The sequence below is a fragment of the Lactuca sativa genome, chromosome 3 (genome assembly GCF_002870075.4).
Source record: "Lactuca sativa cultivar Salinas chromosome 3, Lsat_Salinas_v11, whole genome shotgun sequence".
NCBI classification, from domain to species: Eukaryota; Viridiplantae; Streptophyta; class Magnoliopsida; order Asterales; family Asteraceae; genus Lactuca; species Lactuca sativa.
This window is the reverse complement of record NC_056625.2, coordinates 312,206,812-312,222,263: the sequence shown is the minus strand read 5'-3', so window position 1 is coordinate 312,222,263 and position 15,452 is coordinate 312,206,812. Positions and strand designations below refer to the sequence as shown.

General features: G+C 38.5%; 1 long non-coding RNA gene across 1 annotated transcript; it reads left to right on the top strand.

Moving 5' to 3' along the window:
- Nucleotides 1-340: 340 nt before the first annotated feature.
- On the top strand, nt 341-2,603 carry LOC111920221 (uncharacterized). The gene is made up of 3 exons (XR_002859780.3): nt 341-715; nt 1,451-1,544; nt 2,478-2,603. It is a non-coding gene; the product is annotated as an uncharacterized LOC111920221 (long non-coding RNA).
- Nucleotides 2,604-15,452: the final 12,849 nt, after the last annotated feature.

Genomic DNA, 15,452 nt, shown 5'->3' with positions numbered 1-15,452 from the left:
GACACCGCGAGCCGTTGAGACGCGAAACTTCAAACGCAATTTTCCGGAGATCCGTAACTCCAAAAATTAATCCGTTTGAGGTTCTGGAATCCTTGAATTATACTCTATCTAACGGTGCCTTCAAAAAAAAAAAAAATCTTCGATGCATGAATCCCGAGGCATCCAGTTTTTGCATATTTTGGACAAGAAATGAAGATATAACCCCCGTGGGACCCAAATGGGGTGATGGACTCCAAAAATCTAATCCTATTACAGCTGGTATAAGCCCACGTGCCTTTCCTTCCTACACTCTCCTCCTTTGTTTGCAAGGTACAAAAATGGGTTGGAAGTATGGCATGGATAAACATGTGTCTATGGACTTATAGTATAAATAGAGGCCACTACTTCTCATGAATCCTCACAAAATCATCAACTTCTTCTTCTCTCTATCACTCTCTTCCTCTCCACTCACCATTTCTATCCAGAAAAGCTGGAAGAACCCCCCACTGCCACCTTCAAACCACCCCCTGCCATCACCTTATTTCACTGGAAAAAACATGCCTAAGCACCTTCCAGTGCTACCCTACTGACGTTTGGAAATCCCTCAGCCACATTCTCGACAAACCCAGACCAAAAACGGGAAGAAAAAGAAGGAGACAACAGGCCATCCAAACCCACTGCTGCTAGAAGCCACCGAATGCCACCACCCTCGACGACCTCCTGCTGTTGCTGCTTCGTAAGTCCACAATACCCATCACTTATATTTTCTTGTTTTGTCTGTCCTTTCGATCGTAACAGCCAAAATTGAAGATTGAAATTTTTGATATCATGCATGCGTCGACAGGGAGGGAGTGACTACTCCCTTCACAAACTTCATTTTAATTTAAACTCGCCCATCGTTTTTATTTTGATTAAGTATTGCATTCGTCGATCCCAGATTAACCACAAACCATTCGTTAGATATGTATATTTTTCTTTCTCGATGGTATATAGTAAAGAACAGGAGGCATCACCTCCTGTTAATGAACCCTTTTAATTGCAAACATACATACAAATTAAATATAATTAGTCCCCCAAATTTTGGACTTGTACGACTTTAGCCATCCCCTTGATTTGAGTTAATTATTTTAACCCTCATATGTGAAATAGTTATAAATCTGGTCCTAAGTCATTATTAAACTATCAATTAAAAAGTCCACAACTTACCCCTCACTTGAAAATACCTTACAAACCAAGTCCAAATCAGCAAACTTTCATTTTATTTATTTAAATTACACCCCCTCTTGGGATGTATTTGCAAAATAAATCCAAAACTTAAACTTAAAATTTAAATAAATCATTTTAGTCTCTCATTTGAAAAGTATTGACAAACTTAATCCCATTTGATTTATTTAAATTAGTAAATGAACCCTACGCTTTGGTTAATTACCAAACAACCCTCCACATATTAATTTATGTTTAAATTTCATAGGAAACTAAACAAATCCTGACGGTTCGTTATCAAAGCGACACTTCTCGGCTTCTCGCGTCAAATACTCAAAACAAATCATCAATCACACATTAAGGTGAGAGTTACGGCCCCTTTTCAATATTTTATTTATTTTCGGGGGAGAATACATGTGCTAAATAGTATTTATTATGCAAATACATAAGTCTTATATGGAATGCATGCTATAATTTTAAAGTTATAATGATTTCCATATCTGAATACTATCATGCATAAGACTTTTTACACTTATACAAGATCGTTATGTTAAAATACATATCTCTACAAAAGCGAGTAATTTATACTTTTATAAATACGTCAACCATACTCGACTTTACAAATACTATACTACGAAATTCATTATGCCAGGTACTTATCTATAATTAAGTTAAGGCTGAGAGTTATTCACAAACTTTTCGCTAATGGTTTTTGAGTGAGACACTACTATTCATTAGCTGAGTTTAATCACTTAGCCTGCCCCACACTACTATAATCGTTAATCTTCGGAGCGAGATACATATATATAGATCTATATGGGGTTGACAACCCCACCTGCGGTTGCTAGCTACAACCATCGACTGATAATTCGAAGCAGGTGATATGTGTCTACGATCGTTACTACGACGTCCAATGAAGCGTCGTAGGGAGGGGAACTTTTCGTCCATAGCTCGATTATAGAACTCACTAAAAACATTAACACGAATCGCTCTCACTTTTTCATTACAACCATAGGTTTGGTTGCTGTTAGAACTATTTTTAAGTATAGTGGTTACTTATACAATGGATATATTTGAATTTTCATGAAGTTATTACAAACACGTTTTCTTTAAAAGCACGAATTTATTTATAAAAATACTTTTTGCCTTTTAAAGACTCATGACAATCATTGTTTCAACTATTGTTATACAAGAAAAATACTTTTGGACTTTTGAAAGTATTATTATTGCGGCTAGCAGAAAACCTGTGACTCTCACCAACCTCGTGTTGACTTTCAAAATACATGTATTTTCAGGAAATCAGTGAAATTTACTCAGACGATGGAAAACATGGCTCGCAAGTACTTTAATTTTCTACTTTTGAACTGTTATGCCTAACTATTAAGGCAAACTCGTATTATTATTTTATTACTATCTGTAAGAACTTTGTATGAAAACATAAATATGCAATGAAATGTTGTTTTGTTTATTGTTGTACTTGTGCTGTATATTCAATTTATCTGTGATCCATGAGCTTAGTCGCACAGCCTAGCATGTTCCGCTGCCTTGTCCGGGGGTGTGACAGATTGGTATCAGAGCTAAATTGGCTATAGAGAACTCGTATCCTCGAAAGAGGAATACAACTATGGCAACTAGCTTCTAATAAAAGTATTATTAATAATAAAACTATTTCTCGACTACTTATGGTAACAGTACGGTAGTTGGGAAGTACAAAACAAAGATTTATAATACTACAAACCCCACCAACCTTAATATATAAGAGTTTATGTATATACTCTGACCCGCGATGAGAACACTTAATAAAAAATTATAAACATCCCTTCAACTAAAACTACCTACTCAACCTTTTAGGTCAAACGCCTCAATTAAAGGTTAGTGCCGTACATATGCCATACCACAAATAAACCTGGAACGCACGCCTATGTTATTTATGGTCGGGCCGGTGCACAACCAACCTTGAGCAAGGAGTTTGACAGACTACAACGGTTGAGAGTTTTAGAGATTGAAGAATGTTCTCCAGATTCATTGTCGCAACCTAGTACCTTAGAATCCATATATACATTTTAAAACACTAATACATTTCAAAATCATTAGCAATTAAGATCCCTTTATATCATTTGGAAACCTAGAGGATTTCTGAACCAATCACCTTCTCCTTATCATTTGGAAATCTAGAGGATTTCTGAACCAATCACCTTTCCCCTGTCATTTGAAAATTGATAGGATTTCAGGATTGAGTCATACTCTATGACTTGGAAATCTATGGGATTATAGGAATAAATGCAATAAAATCCTTACATAAACAACTTAGGTGTGTCTTTTCTAAACGTTTAGGACAATGCCTCGACGAAAAGAACCACAAGTTCGTCCGCCACCGACTCCCCGAACTAACCGGAGAAGTGCTCCAGAGATAATTCAAACAACAGAAGGAACTCCAGACCCTGAAGAAGCCCTAAGTGCTACAAATAACCACAAAAATTTCTAGATGGATCCCACTATGATGCAAAATATGCTTGCACAAGGGATTGCTACGGCCTTGGCGACTTATGAGGCTGCTCGGAACGGGAATACTGGAAATAGCGGAAGTGGTACTCCTGTAGTTGACCAAAGAAATCCCAAACACTGCTCATACAAAGAATTCATGGCTTGTAAACCTCGATCCTTCTACGGAACTGAAGGAGCTGTTGATCTATCCCGATGGATAGAAAATATTGAAGTTGTCTTCCACATCAGCTCTTACCCAGATGACTGCAGCGTTAAGTACGCTACCTGCACACTGATGGATGTTGCCTTAACTTGGTGGAACAACCATGCCAAGACCGTGGGAATTACGGAAGCCTATGCCATGGGATGGGAATAGCTGAAACTAATGATGACTAAAGTGTATTGCCCACAGCAGGAGATTCAAGCACTAGAACAAGAACTCTGGAATCTAACCATGCAAGGATCAGAGGTAGCTGCGTATACCTCCTGATTCGAAGATCTTGCAATCCTTTGTCCTGGAATGGTGCCTTCAGAAGACAAAAAGACAGAGAGATACATTTGGGGATTAGCATCGCCAGTTCAAGGTCTGGTTACTGCATCTAGACCCTCCACTTTGACAGCGCCAAGCAACTGGCTTATGAATTGACTGAACAATGTATCCGACAAGGCACCATGGCCCCCGCAAAAGAAAAGAACCAAACTGGGAATTCTAAGAGAAAGTTCCAGGGGAAGCCGAAAGGGAACTTCAAGCACCGTAAGCCAAACCCAAATCCTATAACAGTGTATGTTGCAGTCACAACCACTCCCACTCCAGCAAAGTTGGAGCTCTACCTCGTTGCCCTAACTATCATCATGTTGGAGACTACATGATCTGTAGCAACTACAACTTAAGGGGTCATACTGTCAGATTTTGCAAAAAGAACCCAAACAACATAGCCTCAAATACTACCGCAAAAGAAAGTCGAACCTGCTTCGAGTGCAACCAGCCGGGACATTTCAGGAAAGATTGTCCTAAGCTGAAGAGACAGGGTGGTCAAGGAAGGTCATTTATGATAGGTGCGGGAGACGCATGCCAGGAACCAACTGTGGTTACTGGTATGTTTTCTATCAATAATATTTATGCTTCCGTATTATTTGACACTAGTGCCGATAAGAGCTTTATTTCCCACCAGTTTAGAAAAATTATAAATCATGAATCATGCAAACTCAATAATGCTTACACGGTAGAAGTAGCCAATGGTCAAATAGAAAGCACCTTAGAGATACTCACCAATTGCCTTCTCACCCTGAATAATCACGTGTTCCCCGTCGACTTATTGCCCATAACCATTGGAAGTTTCGATGTAATCATCGGAATGGATTGGTTATCAGCCCATCGAGCGGAGATTTTATGTTACGAAAAAGTTGTACGATTACATTTACCAAACAATGAAACCCTTGTAATTTACGAAGATAAGTCAGGGAAAAACCTAAGAGTCATTACTTGCATGAAGGTAAGGAAGTATTTGCAAAAGAGATGTTATGCTTTCTTAGCCCACGTGGTGGATATGCAAGACAAGGGTAAGGAAATCAAAGACATACCACAAGTGTGCGACTACCCGTATGTATTTCCAGAAGACCTACCTAGAGTACCTCCTGTCAGACAGGTTGAGTTTCAAATCGACCTCATCCCGGGTGCAACACCAGTGGCACAATCTCTTTATCGCCTGGCTCCATCGGAAATGCAAGAACTATCTAGTCAACTTTAGGAACTTCTCGACAAAGGCTTTATCTGACCAAGCTTCTCCCCTTGGGGAGCCCCGGTATTATTTGTCAAAAAGAAGGATGGATCATTCAGGACGTGCATCGACTATAGAGAGTTGAACAAGCTCACTATCAAGAACCGGTATCCACTCCCAAGGATCAATGACCTGTTCGACCAATTACAAGGATCCTGCTACTACTCGCAGATCGACCTACGATCCGGCTATCATCAACTTAGAGTTCAAGAAGCAGATATTTCAAAGACGGCATTCCGAACCAGATACGGTCACTATGAGTTTCTAGTGATGCCATTTGGAGTGACCAACACACCTACCGTATTCATGGACCTTATGAATCGGGTGTGTAAACCCTACTTGGACAAATTCGTGATTGTCTTCATCGATGACATATTAATATACTCACGAACCAAGGTAGAACATGGCCAGCACTTGCGTTTAATTCTAGAACTGTTAAGAAAAGAAAAACTTTATGCAAAGTTTTCTAAATGTGAGTTCTGGATTAACGAAGTTCATTTCCTCGGTCATGTGGTAAACAGTAACGGGATTCATGTCGATCCCGCGAAGATTGAAGCTGTCAAGAATTGGAAAGCACCAACAACACCAACCGAAGTACGCCAGTTCTTAGAGCTTGCAGGTTATTATCGGAGATTTATCGAGAACTTCTCCAAAATAGCCAAGCCTCTCATCGCACTAACCCAGAAAGATAAAAAGTTCAACTAGGGAGACAGTCAAGAGTCTGCTTTCCGAAAATTAAAGCAATTATTATGCAGTGCACTGATTTTGTCTCTTCCCGAGGGAACATAAGACTTTGTAGTATAATGTGATGCCTCACATCAAGGGTTATGGTGTGTACTGATGTAGAGGAATAAAGTTATTGCATATACATCCCGACAACTGAAGCCAGACGAGATGAACTACACTACCCATGACTTAGAGTTGGGAGCCGTAGTATTTGCCTTGAAGATTTGGAGACACTATCTATACGGGACAAAGTTCATTGTAGTCACAGACCACAAGAGCCTTCAACACATTTTTGATCAAAAAGAGCTCAATATGAGACAACGAAGACGGGTCGAATTGCTAAATGATTATGAATGTGAAATTCGTTATCATCCCGGTAAAGCAAACGTTGTGGCAGATGCTTTAAGCAGGAAGGAACGAGCAAAACCTCTTCGTGTAAAGGCTCTAACCCTAACCATCCACTCGAACCTCACAATTCAAATTCGTGATGCTCAGCTAGAAGCACTTAAACCTGAGAATGTCGCGGAAGAAAACCTACGGGGTATAGACAAACAGTTCGACCTCAGGGAAGACGGAACGTGATACTTCATGAACCGAATCTAGGCTCCAAGGTTTGGAGAAGTCAGGAGTTTGGTTCTAGACGAAGCCCACAAATCAAGATACTCAATCCATCAAGGATCATATAAGATGTATCTCGATCTCAAGAAGCATTATTGGTGGCCCAATATGAAGGCAGACATTACCACCTATGTCGGTAAGTGTTTGACCTGCTCCAAGGTCAAGGCAGAGTACCAGAAGCCGTCTGGCCTGCTAAAACAACCATCAATTCCAGAATGGAAGTGGGAACAAATAAGAATGGAGTTTGTAACAAAGTTACCCAAGACATCAAGCGGTTACGATACCATATGGGTAGTAGTTGACCGTTTGACCAAGTCCGCTCATTTCTTAGCCATCAAGGAAACTGATAAGATGGAAAAACTCACCAGAACTTATCTCAAGGAGATAGTCAGACTACACGGTGTGCCAATATCTATCATCTTGGACCGAGACAATAGATTCACTTCCAGATTTTAGCAATCACTGCAAAGGTCCCTAGGCACAAAACTCGACATGAGTACAACATATCATCCTCAAACGGATGGCCAGAGCAAAAGGACAATACAAACTCTGGAAGATATGCTCTGCGCTTGTGTGATAGACTTTGGTAATGCATGGGATACTCACTTACCATTAGTTGAGTTCTCTTACAACAACTGCTATCACACTAGTATAAAGGCCGCTCCATTTGAGGCCTTGTATGGGCGCAAATGTCGTTCACCATTATGTTGGGCAGAAGTTGTAGATACCTAACTAGCAGGAAAACATATTGGGGATACACTATTCACTGGACCTGAAATCATTCAGGAGACAGCAGAAAAGATTGTTCAGATAAAAGAAAGGCTAAAAGCCGCACGTAGTCGGTAGAAGAGCTATGCTGACAACAGACGCAAACCATTAGAATTCAAAGTAGGAGACCGAGTCCTACTTAAAGTTGCCCCATGGAAGGGTGTCATTAGATTCGGAAAAAGAGGAAAGCTAAACCCACGTTACATCGGACCCTTCGAGATCCTAGCAAGGGTTGGTTCGGTAGCTTATAAGCTCAAGCTACCTCAAGAGCTCAACAAGGTTCACGATATCTTCCACGTCTGTAATCTCAAAAAGTGCTTAGCCGATGAAAACTTGGTCGTACCACTCGATGAAATTCAGGTCAACACAAAGCTTCACTTCATGGAGGAACCAGTGGATATTATGGATCTGGAAATTAAAAGAATCAAACAAAACCGCATACCTATAGTAAAAGTCCGATGGAACCCTCGTAGAGGGCCAGAGTTTACTTGAGAACGCGAGGACCAAATGAAACAAAAGTATCCACACTTATTCAACGATGCCCCCCTCCACTAGTGAAACAACTAATTAGTAGTATAAAGTAGCCACGAATGTAATAATTTCGGGACGAAATTTCCTTAACGGGGAGGTAATGTGACATCCCAAACTTTAGGGCATAGACTTCAAACAACTAAATTACGGCAAATCTATTTGTAATTGACTCATTCAGCTTTAACTACATCTAATGAAATATAAATGAGTTAAGTTCAATTATTATGTAATATCTGATGATATTTTTATGCCCAAACGTGTAAACTCATAACCAAATCAAACCGCTCGCTTGAAAATACCTTACAAACCAAGTCCAAATCAGCAAACTTTCATTTTATTTATTTAAATTACACCCCCTCTTGGGATGTATTTGCAAAATAAATCCAAAACTTAAACTTAAAATTTAAATAAATCATTTTAGTCCCTCATTTGAAAAGTATTGACAAACTTAATCCCATTTGATTTATTTCAATTAGTAAATGAACCCTACGCTTTGGTTAATTACCAAAAAACCCTCCACATATTAATTTATGTTTAAATTTCATAGGAAACTAAACAAATCCTGACGGTTCGTTATCAAAGCGACACTTCTCGGCTTCTCACGTCAAATACTCAAAACAAATCATCAATCACACATTAAGGTGAGAGTTACGACCCCTTTTCAATATTTTATTTATTTTCGAGGGAGAATACATGTGCTAAATAGTATTTATTATGCAAATACATAAGTCTTATATGGAATGCATGCTACAATTTTAAAGTTATAAAGATTTCCATATCTGAATACTATCATGCATAAGACTTTTTACACTTATACAAGATCGTTATGTTAAAATACATATCTCTACAAAAGCGAGTAATTTATACTTTTATAAATACGTCAACCATACTCGACTTTACAAATACTATACTACGAAATTCATTATGCCAGGTACTTATCTATAATTAAGTTAAGGCTGAGAGTTATTCACAAACTTTTCGTTAATGGTTTTTGAGTGAGACACTACTATTCATTAGTTGAGTTTAATCACTTAGCCTGCCCCACACTACTATAATCGTTAATCTTCGGAGCGAGATACATATATATATATATATATATATATATATATATATATATATATATATATATATATATATATAGATCTATATGGGGTTGACAACCCCACCTGCGGTTGCTAGCTACAACCATCGACTGATAATTCGAAGCAGGTGATATGTGTCTACGATCGTTACTACGACGTCCAATGAAGCGACGTAGGGAGGGGAACTTTTCGTCCATAGCTCGATTATAGAACTCACTAAAAACATTAACACGAATTTCTCTCACTTTTTCATTACAACCATAGGTTTGGTTGTTGTTAGAACTATTTTTAAGTATAGTGGTTACTTATACAATGGATATATTTGAATTTTCATGAAGTTATTACAAACACGTTTTCTTTAAAAGCACGAATTTATTTATAAAAATACTTTTTGCCTTTTAAAGACTCATGACAATCATTGTTTCAACTATTGTTATACAAGAAAAATACTTTTGGACTTTTGAAAGTATTATTATTGCGGCTAGCAGAAAACCTGTGACTCTCACCAACCTCGTGTTGACTTTCAAAATACATGTATTCTCAGGAAATCTGTGAAATTTCGGGCACACTCAAAGGATGGAAAACATGGCTCGCAAGTACTTCAATTTTCTACTTTTGAACTGTTATGCCTAACTGTTAAGGCAAACTTGTATTATTATTTTATTATTATATGTATGAACTTTGTATGAAAACATAAACATGTAATGAAATGATGTTTTGTTTATTGTTGTACTTGTGCTGTATATTCAATTTATTTGTGATCCATGAGCTTAGTCGCACAACCTGACATGTTCTGCCGCCTTGGTCGGGGGTGTCATAGGAGGAAGCTCCAACTTTTTACTATTACTCTCTAGGGTTTCTAGTGGCCGAAAATAAAAAGGGTTATTGGTCTTCATATAGTGAGGTGACTTAGAGCCAAAGCTAGGTTTAATACTAGGAAACCCTAATTGCTTTGCTTAAGGACCAAGCAAGCCCTAATCCCTTCCATCTAAAGCCCTTAGACAGAAATTCTAAGGCATCTGTTGAAGATTTTCGTCCAAACCCGATTAGGAGGGTGATGGGTTATGAGCATAACTACATCTTATGTGTTCATGCAACCCTAATTGCTTTGGATCTAATTTTTTCACTAGTTGAATATGCAATTGAATACCAAAGCAATAAACCCTAGATCTAGCATACAATTTTTGAAAATTATATAACAAAAGGGTTTTGAGTTTACCTTGCTTGTTATGTCGTAATAACAAGAACTCCTTGTAGATCCTTGAATCTTGAAAGCTTAGTGCCTCAAATGTTGCACCTTTAATGGCTCACAAACACCACTAGTAAGAAGATGAGAAGGAGAGAGAAGGAAGCTCTTAGAATTTCGGCTAAGGTTCTCTGGAAGCAAGCATTGGCCGAAAATCCTAAGCCTAGGGGTTCCTTATATAGTTGAGGGCTGCTAGGGTTTCTGGAGCAAACCCTAATTTCCTGCTTAAGGCTCAAGCAACCCATGGACCTCCCACTAAGAAGTCTTAGACGAAATCTATAGGGCCTCCCTATAGAATTTCGTCTACTCCAAATTAAGGAGTCCATAAGCCCAATTTCACAACTCTTAGTGATTTGCAAAACAAACCCTGTTCTTTTAATCAGTTCCTTTAATCCCAAAATTAAATCCAAATTAATTTCTGATTACATACTAATAAAATAACATAATTTCTAATTAATATATTATTCTCATAATACATTAATGAATCATTTATCAACCTCTCTCTCCAAAATCATCTTGTCAAGTTGCTAGGGTGAAGCAACCCAAAATAACCATGTTTCTATCAAATCAAGTACATACCAATTATAGCTATGGGGTTAGACACCTAATCCAACAGTCTCCCACTTGGATAAGTCTAATAACTATAATTGCAAGTATGACTTCAAAATTTGACTAGTAATCATAGCTTTCAAAAGTTGTTGCCAAACTCTGACCTAGTCGGTCGTGTGTCCTTAAGATAAGGGATCATATAATCCTCCATTCTGCAAGATATCATGTGGACAAAGACATGGAACATAATCATTCTCATTGTCCAACAGTTTGTTTCCCGATTTCTGATTTGTATGGCGAAGAACTTAATTGAACACATCAATTCAGTCTTGACCGGTGTAACGCCTGGTTCCTGGTACACATTTAAGTATAATTTATTCACTTTTATGGAGCTACTTGACAAGTTGGGAGCCCCAAACTCATCGAGTGGAAACCAGAATGGACACGGGATTTTAAGTCACCTAATCGACGAGTTGAGAGCCTCGACTTGACGAGTAGGGCTTCCAGGATGAAACCCTAAATTTGGGGTTTTGCACCCTCTTTAATCATCCTAATACCCACTTGATGGCTTCATTTCTAGCCTCCAAGTCCCAAACCCTAGTTTCAGAAACCGTAATGCATTTGTGAGCTTGTGAGCCATTTTTGAGTGATCTTTGTACGTCTTTGAAGCTTGTGGAAGAAGAAGAAGCTAAAGGATTCAAGGAGAAGATAGTAGATCTAAAGACTTCCTTCCATCCTCATTATTTTCTAGTAATCCAGTATCTATCTTGCCTAATAGTTTCTTAGATCTCCTTATTTGCTCTTTATTGGGATTTTGGTCCAAGAAGCTTGATCCTTGGGATATGGATATCCCAAGTGAGGATACCTTCAGATCTACGATCATTAAGGGCTATTATGGCATAAAGGAGCAAACTTTATGCCATTGTAGCCCCATGCAAGCTCTAAGATGTCATCTTGGCCTTTTAAGCCTCAAAAGGCCATGCATGGAGGAAAAGGCAGAAGCTTTATGTGTTCAAACGATGTCTAAGACCTAGATCTCTGTTTATATACTTTAGTTTGGAGTTGGGATGACTTGTGGACCAAGATCTAAGTCCCAAAGATTTGGCGTTTGAGCTAAACTTGTCAAATGGGGGTATTAGTGGGTAAAGTTGGAAACTTTACCCTTAAAAAGACATTTTCAGGGTATATGAGGAGTATGAAGCACAGATCTGAAAAGTTGGGGATTAATATATTAAGATGGCCTAAACAGACTGAGGAACTCGGCGAGTCCAGAGAGGGACTCGACGAGTTGAGTCGATTTGTCCCGATTGTGTACAAGGTAGAACTCGACGAGTCTGTGAAGAGACTCAACGGGTTGGCTCGTGTTATCACCACTATGAGTAGCGAGAGAACTCGACGATTCAGCGTGTTGACTCGACGAGTTGAGTCAACTTGGATTGTTGACTTTGACTTTGACTGAGTGTTGAGTTTGACTTAGACATTGACTTTGACCAAGGTTGACCCGTGGAGGGGTCTTGAAGTAAGGAATGGTCTAAGGCGTTGTTTTGTATAGGGCGTAAGTAGATCCGGTTGCGGGAGCAGAGACGTTCAACTACTACACTCGACATTTGAGTTGAGTTTCCCTCCAGTAGGAATGGGTCGAAGGCACCAAGGCCGGCCCATTTATATATGTTAGTATGTCCCGGACTAAGGTCCGATACCGGGCGGGGCCCGATGTAGGATTATATGTTTTTCGGGTCTCGACCCGATGTCGGGGTGGTACTAGAAGAATGTTAGTTTGCTTGATGTCTTTGTGTTTCTTACATGTGCTTGTATCTATATGTTTCTGGACTACAGTCCGATGCCGGGGGTGGTTCCTGAGGAATGTTTGTATGCTTTCCAGATTTTGGTCCGATGTCAGGCGGGGCCCGATGAAAGCTTATAGGTTTATGATTAGGCAGTTATGCTCACGTTATGTGTATTAGTAGATATACTAGTATATATATCGATTTTTTCTCGATGTCGGGCGGGGCCCGATGCCGGATGCGATCTGATGTCGGGTGGGGCCCAATGTCAAACAAGGCCGATGTGGGGCAGTGCCCAATGTAGCTGGGCAGGGCCCAATGTATGTTATATGTGTTTATGTGTATGGTATGCGGTAGTTCGGGGAGACTCACTAAACTTCGTGCTTACAATTTTCAGTTTTGGTTTAAGGTACTTCCGCTAGTCAGAGGAAGAGCTCGGGATGACTACATGGGACACACTACAGCTTTTAGCTTGGGAGGGTTCACTATGATGTTTTGACATATGATTTTGATATACTGACAAATGTTATGATATTTTTGAGATACATGATTTATGACTCTTATATGTTGAATGATATTTATGGTTTTTATTATTGATTTAAAAAGAAATTTTTGGACCGTATTTTTTGGGATGTTTCAAGTTGGTATTGTTGGGTTATGAGCATTCTAACACTCCTAAGTGTACATGCAACCCTAAATACCTTGGATCTATGTTTTCTCTATTATACATGCAAATATGAATATTCCAAGGTATTACCCTAACTAGCATACAATCTTTTGATACTTGAATAATAAACTAGATAGAAATACATACCTTGTTGATGTAGATTGACTCCATGAAGCTCGAGAGCCTAGTTCCCCAAGTGTGACACCTCAAATGGTTCACACAACTGTTGGGTTTTAGTATACTACAACATCCTATGGTGCACATACAACCCTAAATACGTTGGATCTATGTTTTCTCTATTATACATGCAAATATGAATATTCCAAGGTATTACCCTATCTAGCATATAATCTTTGATATTTGGGTAATATACCAAGTTAGAATACATACCTCTTAATGTAGCTTGACTCCATGAAGCTTGAGAGCCTAGTGACTCAAGTGTGACACCTCAAATGGTTCACACAACATCATGAACTCTTGGAATAACCATGAGAATAAGATATATGACTTGGAAATTGGCTTGCCCTCCATATTATGCACTAGTGCCCATTTCACCAACTAATGGGGTCTTTATATAGTGTGCACATTAGGGTTGCACCATGTAACCCATGACTTTACCCATTCCTTATGCTCCATGGGTTTTAACCTCCATGGAGTATCCATGGGTCACCACATGGGTTAAACCAACATAAGGAATCTTGGATAAAAAGCCCACATATATAAGAATGAATGATTTACACGATCAATCCCCGTATATTTAATTAGTCTCTTTTGATCACTAAATCAAGTCCAAATTAATTATTGATCAATAATAACTAAATAACATGATCTCATATTAATATATTAGAACTTATAATATATTAATATGTCACAAATATATCTTTTTCTCATAAAAGGTCTATCCAAGTGTTTCGATGCCATGCAACTCAAATGGACCATGCCGGGTCGGGTCAAGTCTTACCAATTATAGTTATGGACTTAGACATTAATCCAACAGTCTCCCACTTGGATAAGTCTAAAACTATTATTGAGTATGACTTTAGAACCTGACTAGCAATCGTAGCTCTCAAAAGCTTCTGTCGAACTCTGACGTTGTAACTGAACTCTGATCTCGTCAATGACTTGTCCGTTAGATAAGGGATCATATATTCCTCCATTCTAGATATCATATGGACTGAGACATGGATTATAATCATTCTCTCTGTCCATTTGTTGTTTCCCGATTTTTGATTTATAACGACTGATTGATTGAACAAATCAAATCAGTCCTGGCTTGGCCAAGCACTCATAGGTGTCATCATTAAATCATCGAGGGGCCCACAGATATCACTTTTATCCCGAAGGTAAAAGGAACGGAAAAACTTCGACTCATATGCTTGTACTGACTACTTGTTGAATCATACACAAAGGCACATTTTATAACATCGAGTTACCAATGCATTTTCATGCAATCAATGTATAACAAACTCGTAGTCAACAACTCATATATCTAGGTTTGAAGAATATAAGATATTATCGTCTCATGATTCACTCATGATAAAATCCATGAAGTGATTCAAATGAGCGTGGGTTGAATCCAATACCCAAAACTTATGAGCACTCATGAATGTAGTAGCAACCATTGCTATGTCTAATGCACATTAAACAAATCATACATGCCGAATTCATGACAGTCTTAAATTAATACCTACTTCCAAAGTATGACTGGCTGTGGAGAGTTTGAATAACTTAGTCATTCGGGAAGAATGACCTAGTTATTCTGGAAGTCAAAACATGCAAAGTGAAACACAAGAATAATACTTAATCTTATATGGTCTCAAACTCTTGAGTGTATATAAAACCCTTTTATCTAAGCACCATATTGATTACTCATTATTCATTGTTTCAATTTATCAACTTAATACTTGAATTGAAACAATAGTCATGGCTGTTGGGTTTTAGTATACTACAACATCCTATGGTGCACATACAACCCTAAATACCTTGGATCTATGTTTTCTCTATTATACATGCAAATATGAAGTTTCCAAGATATTA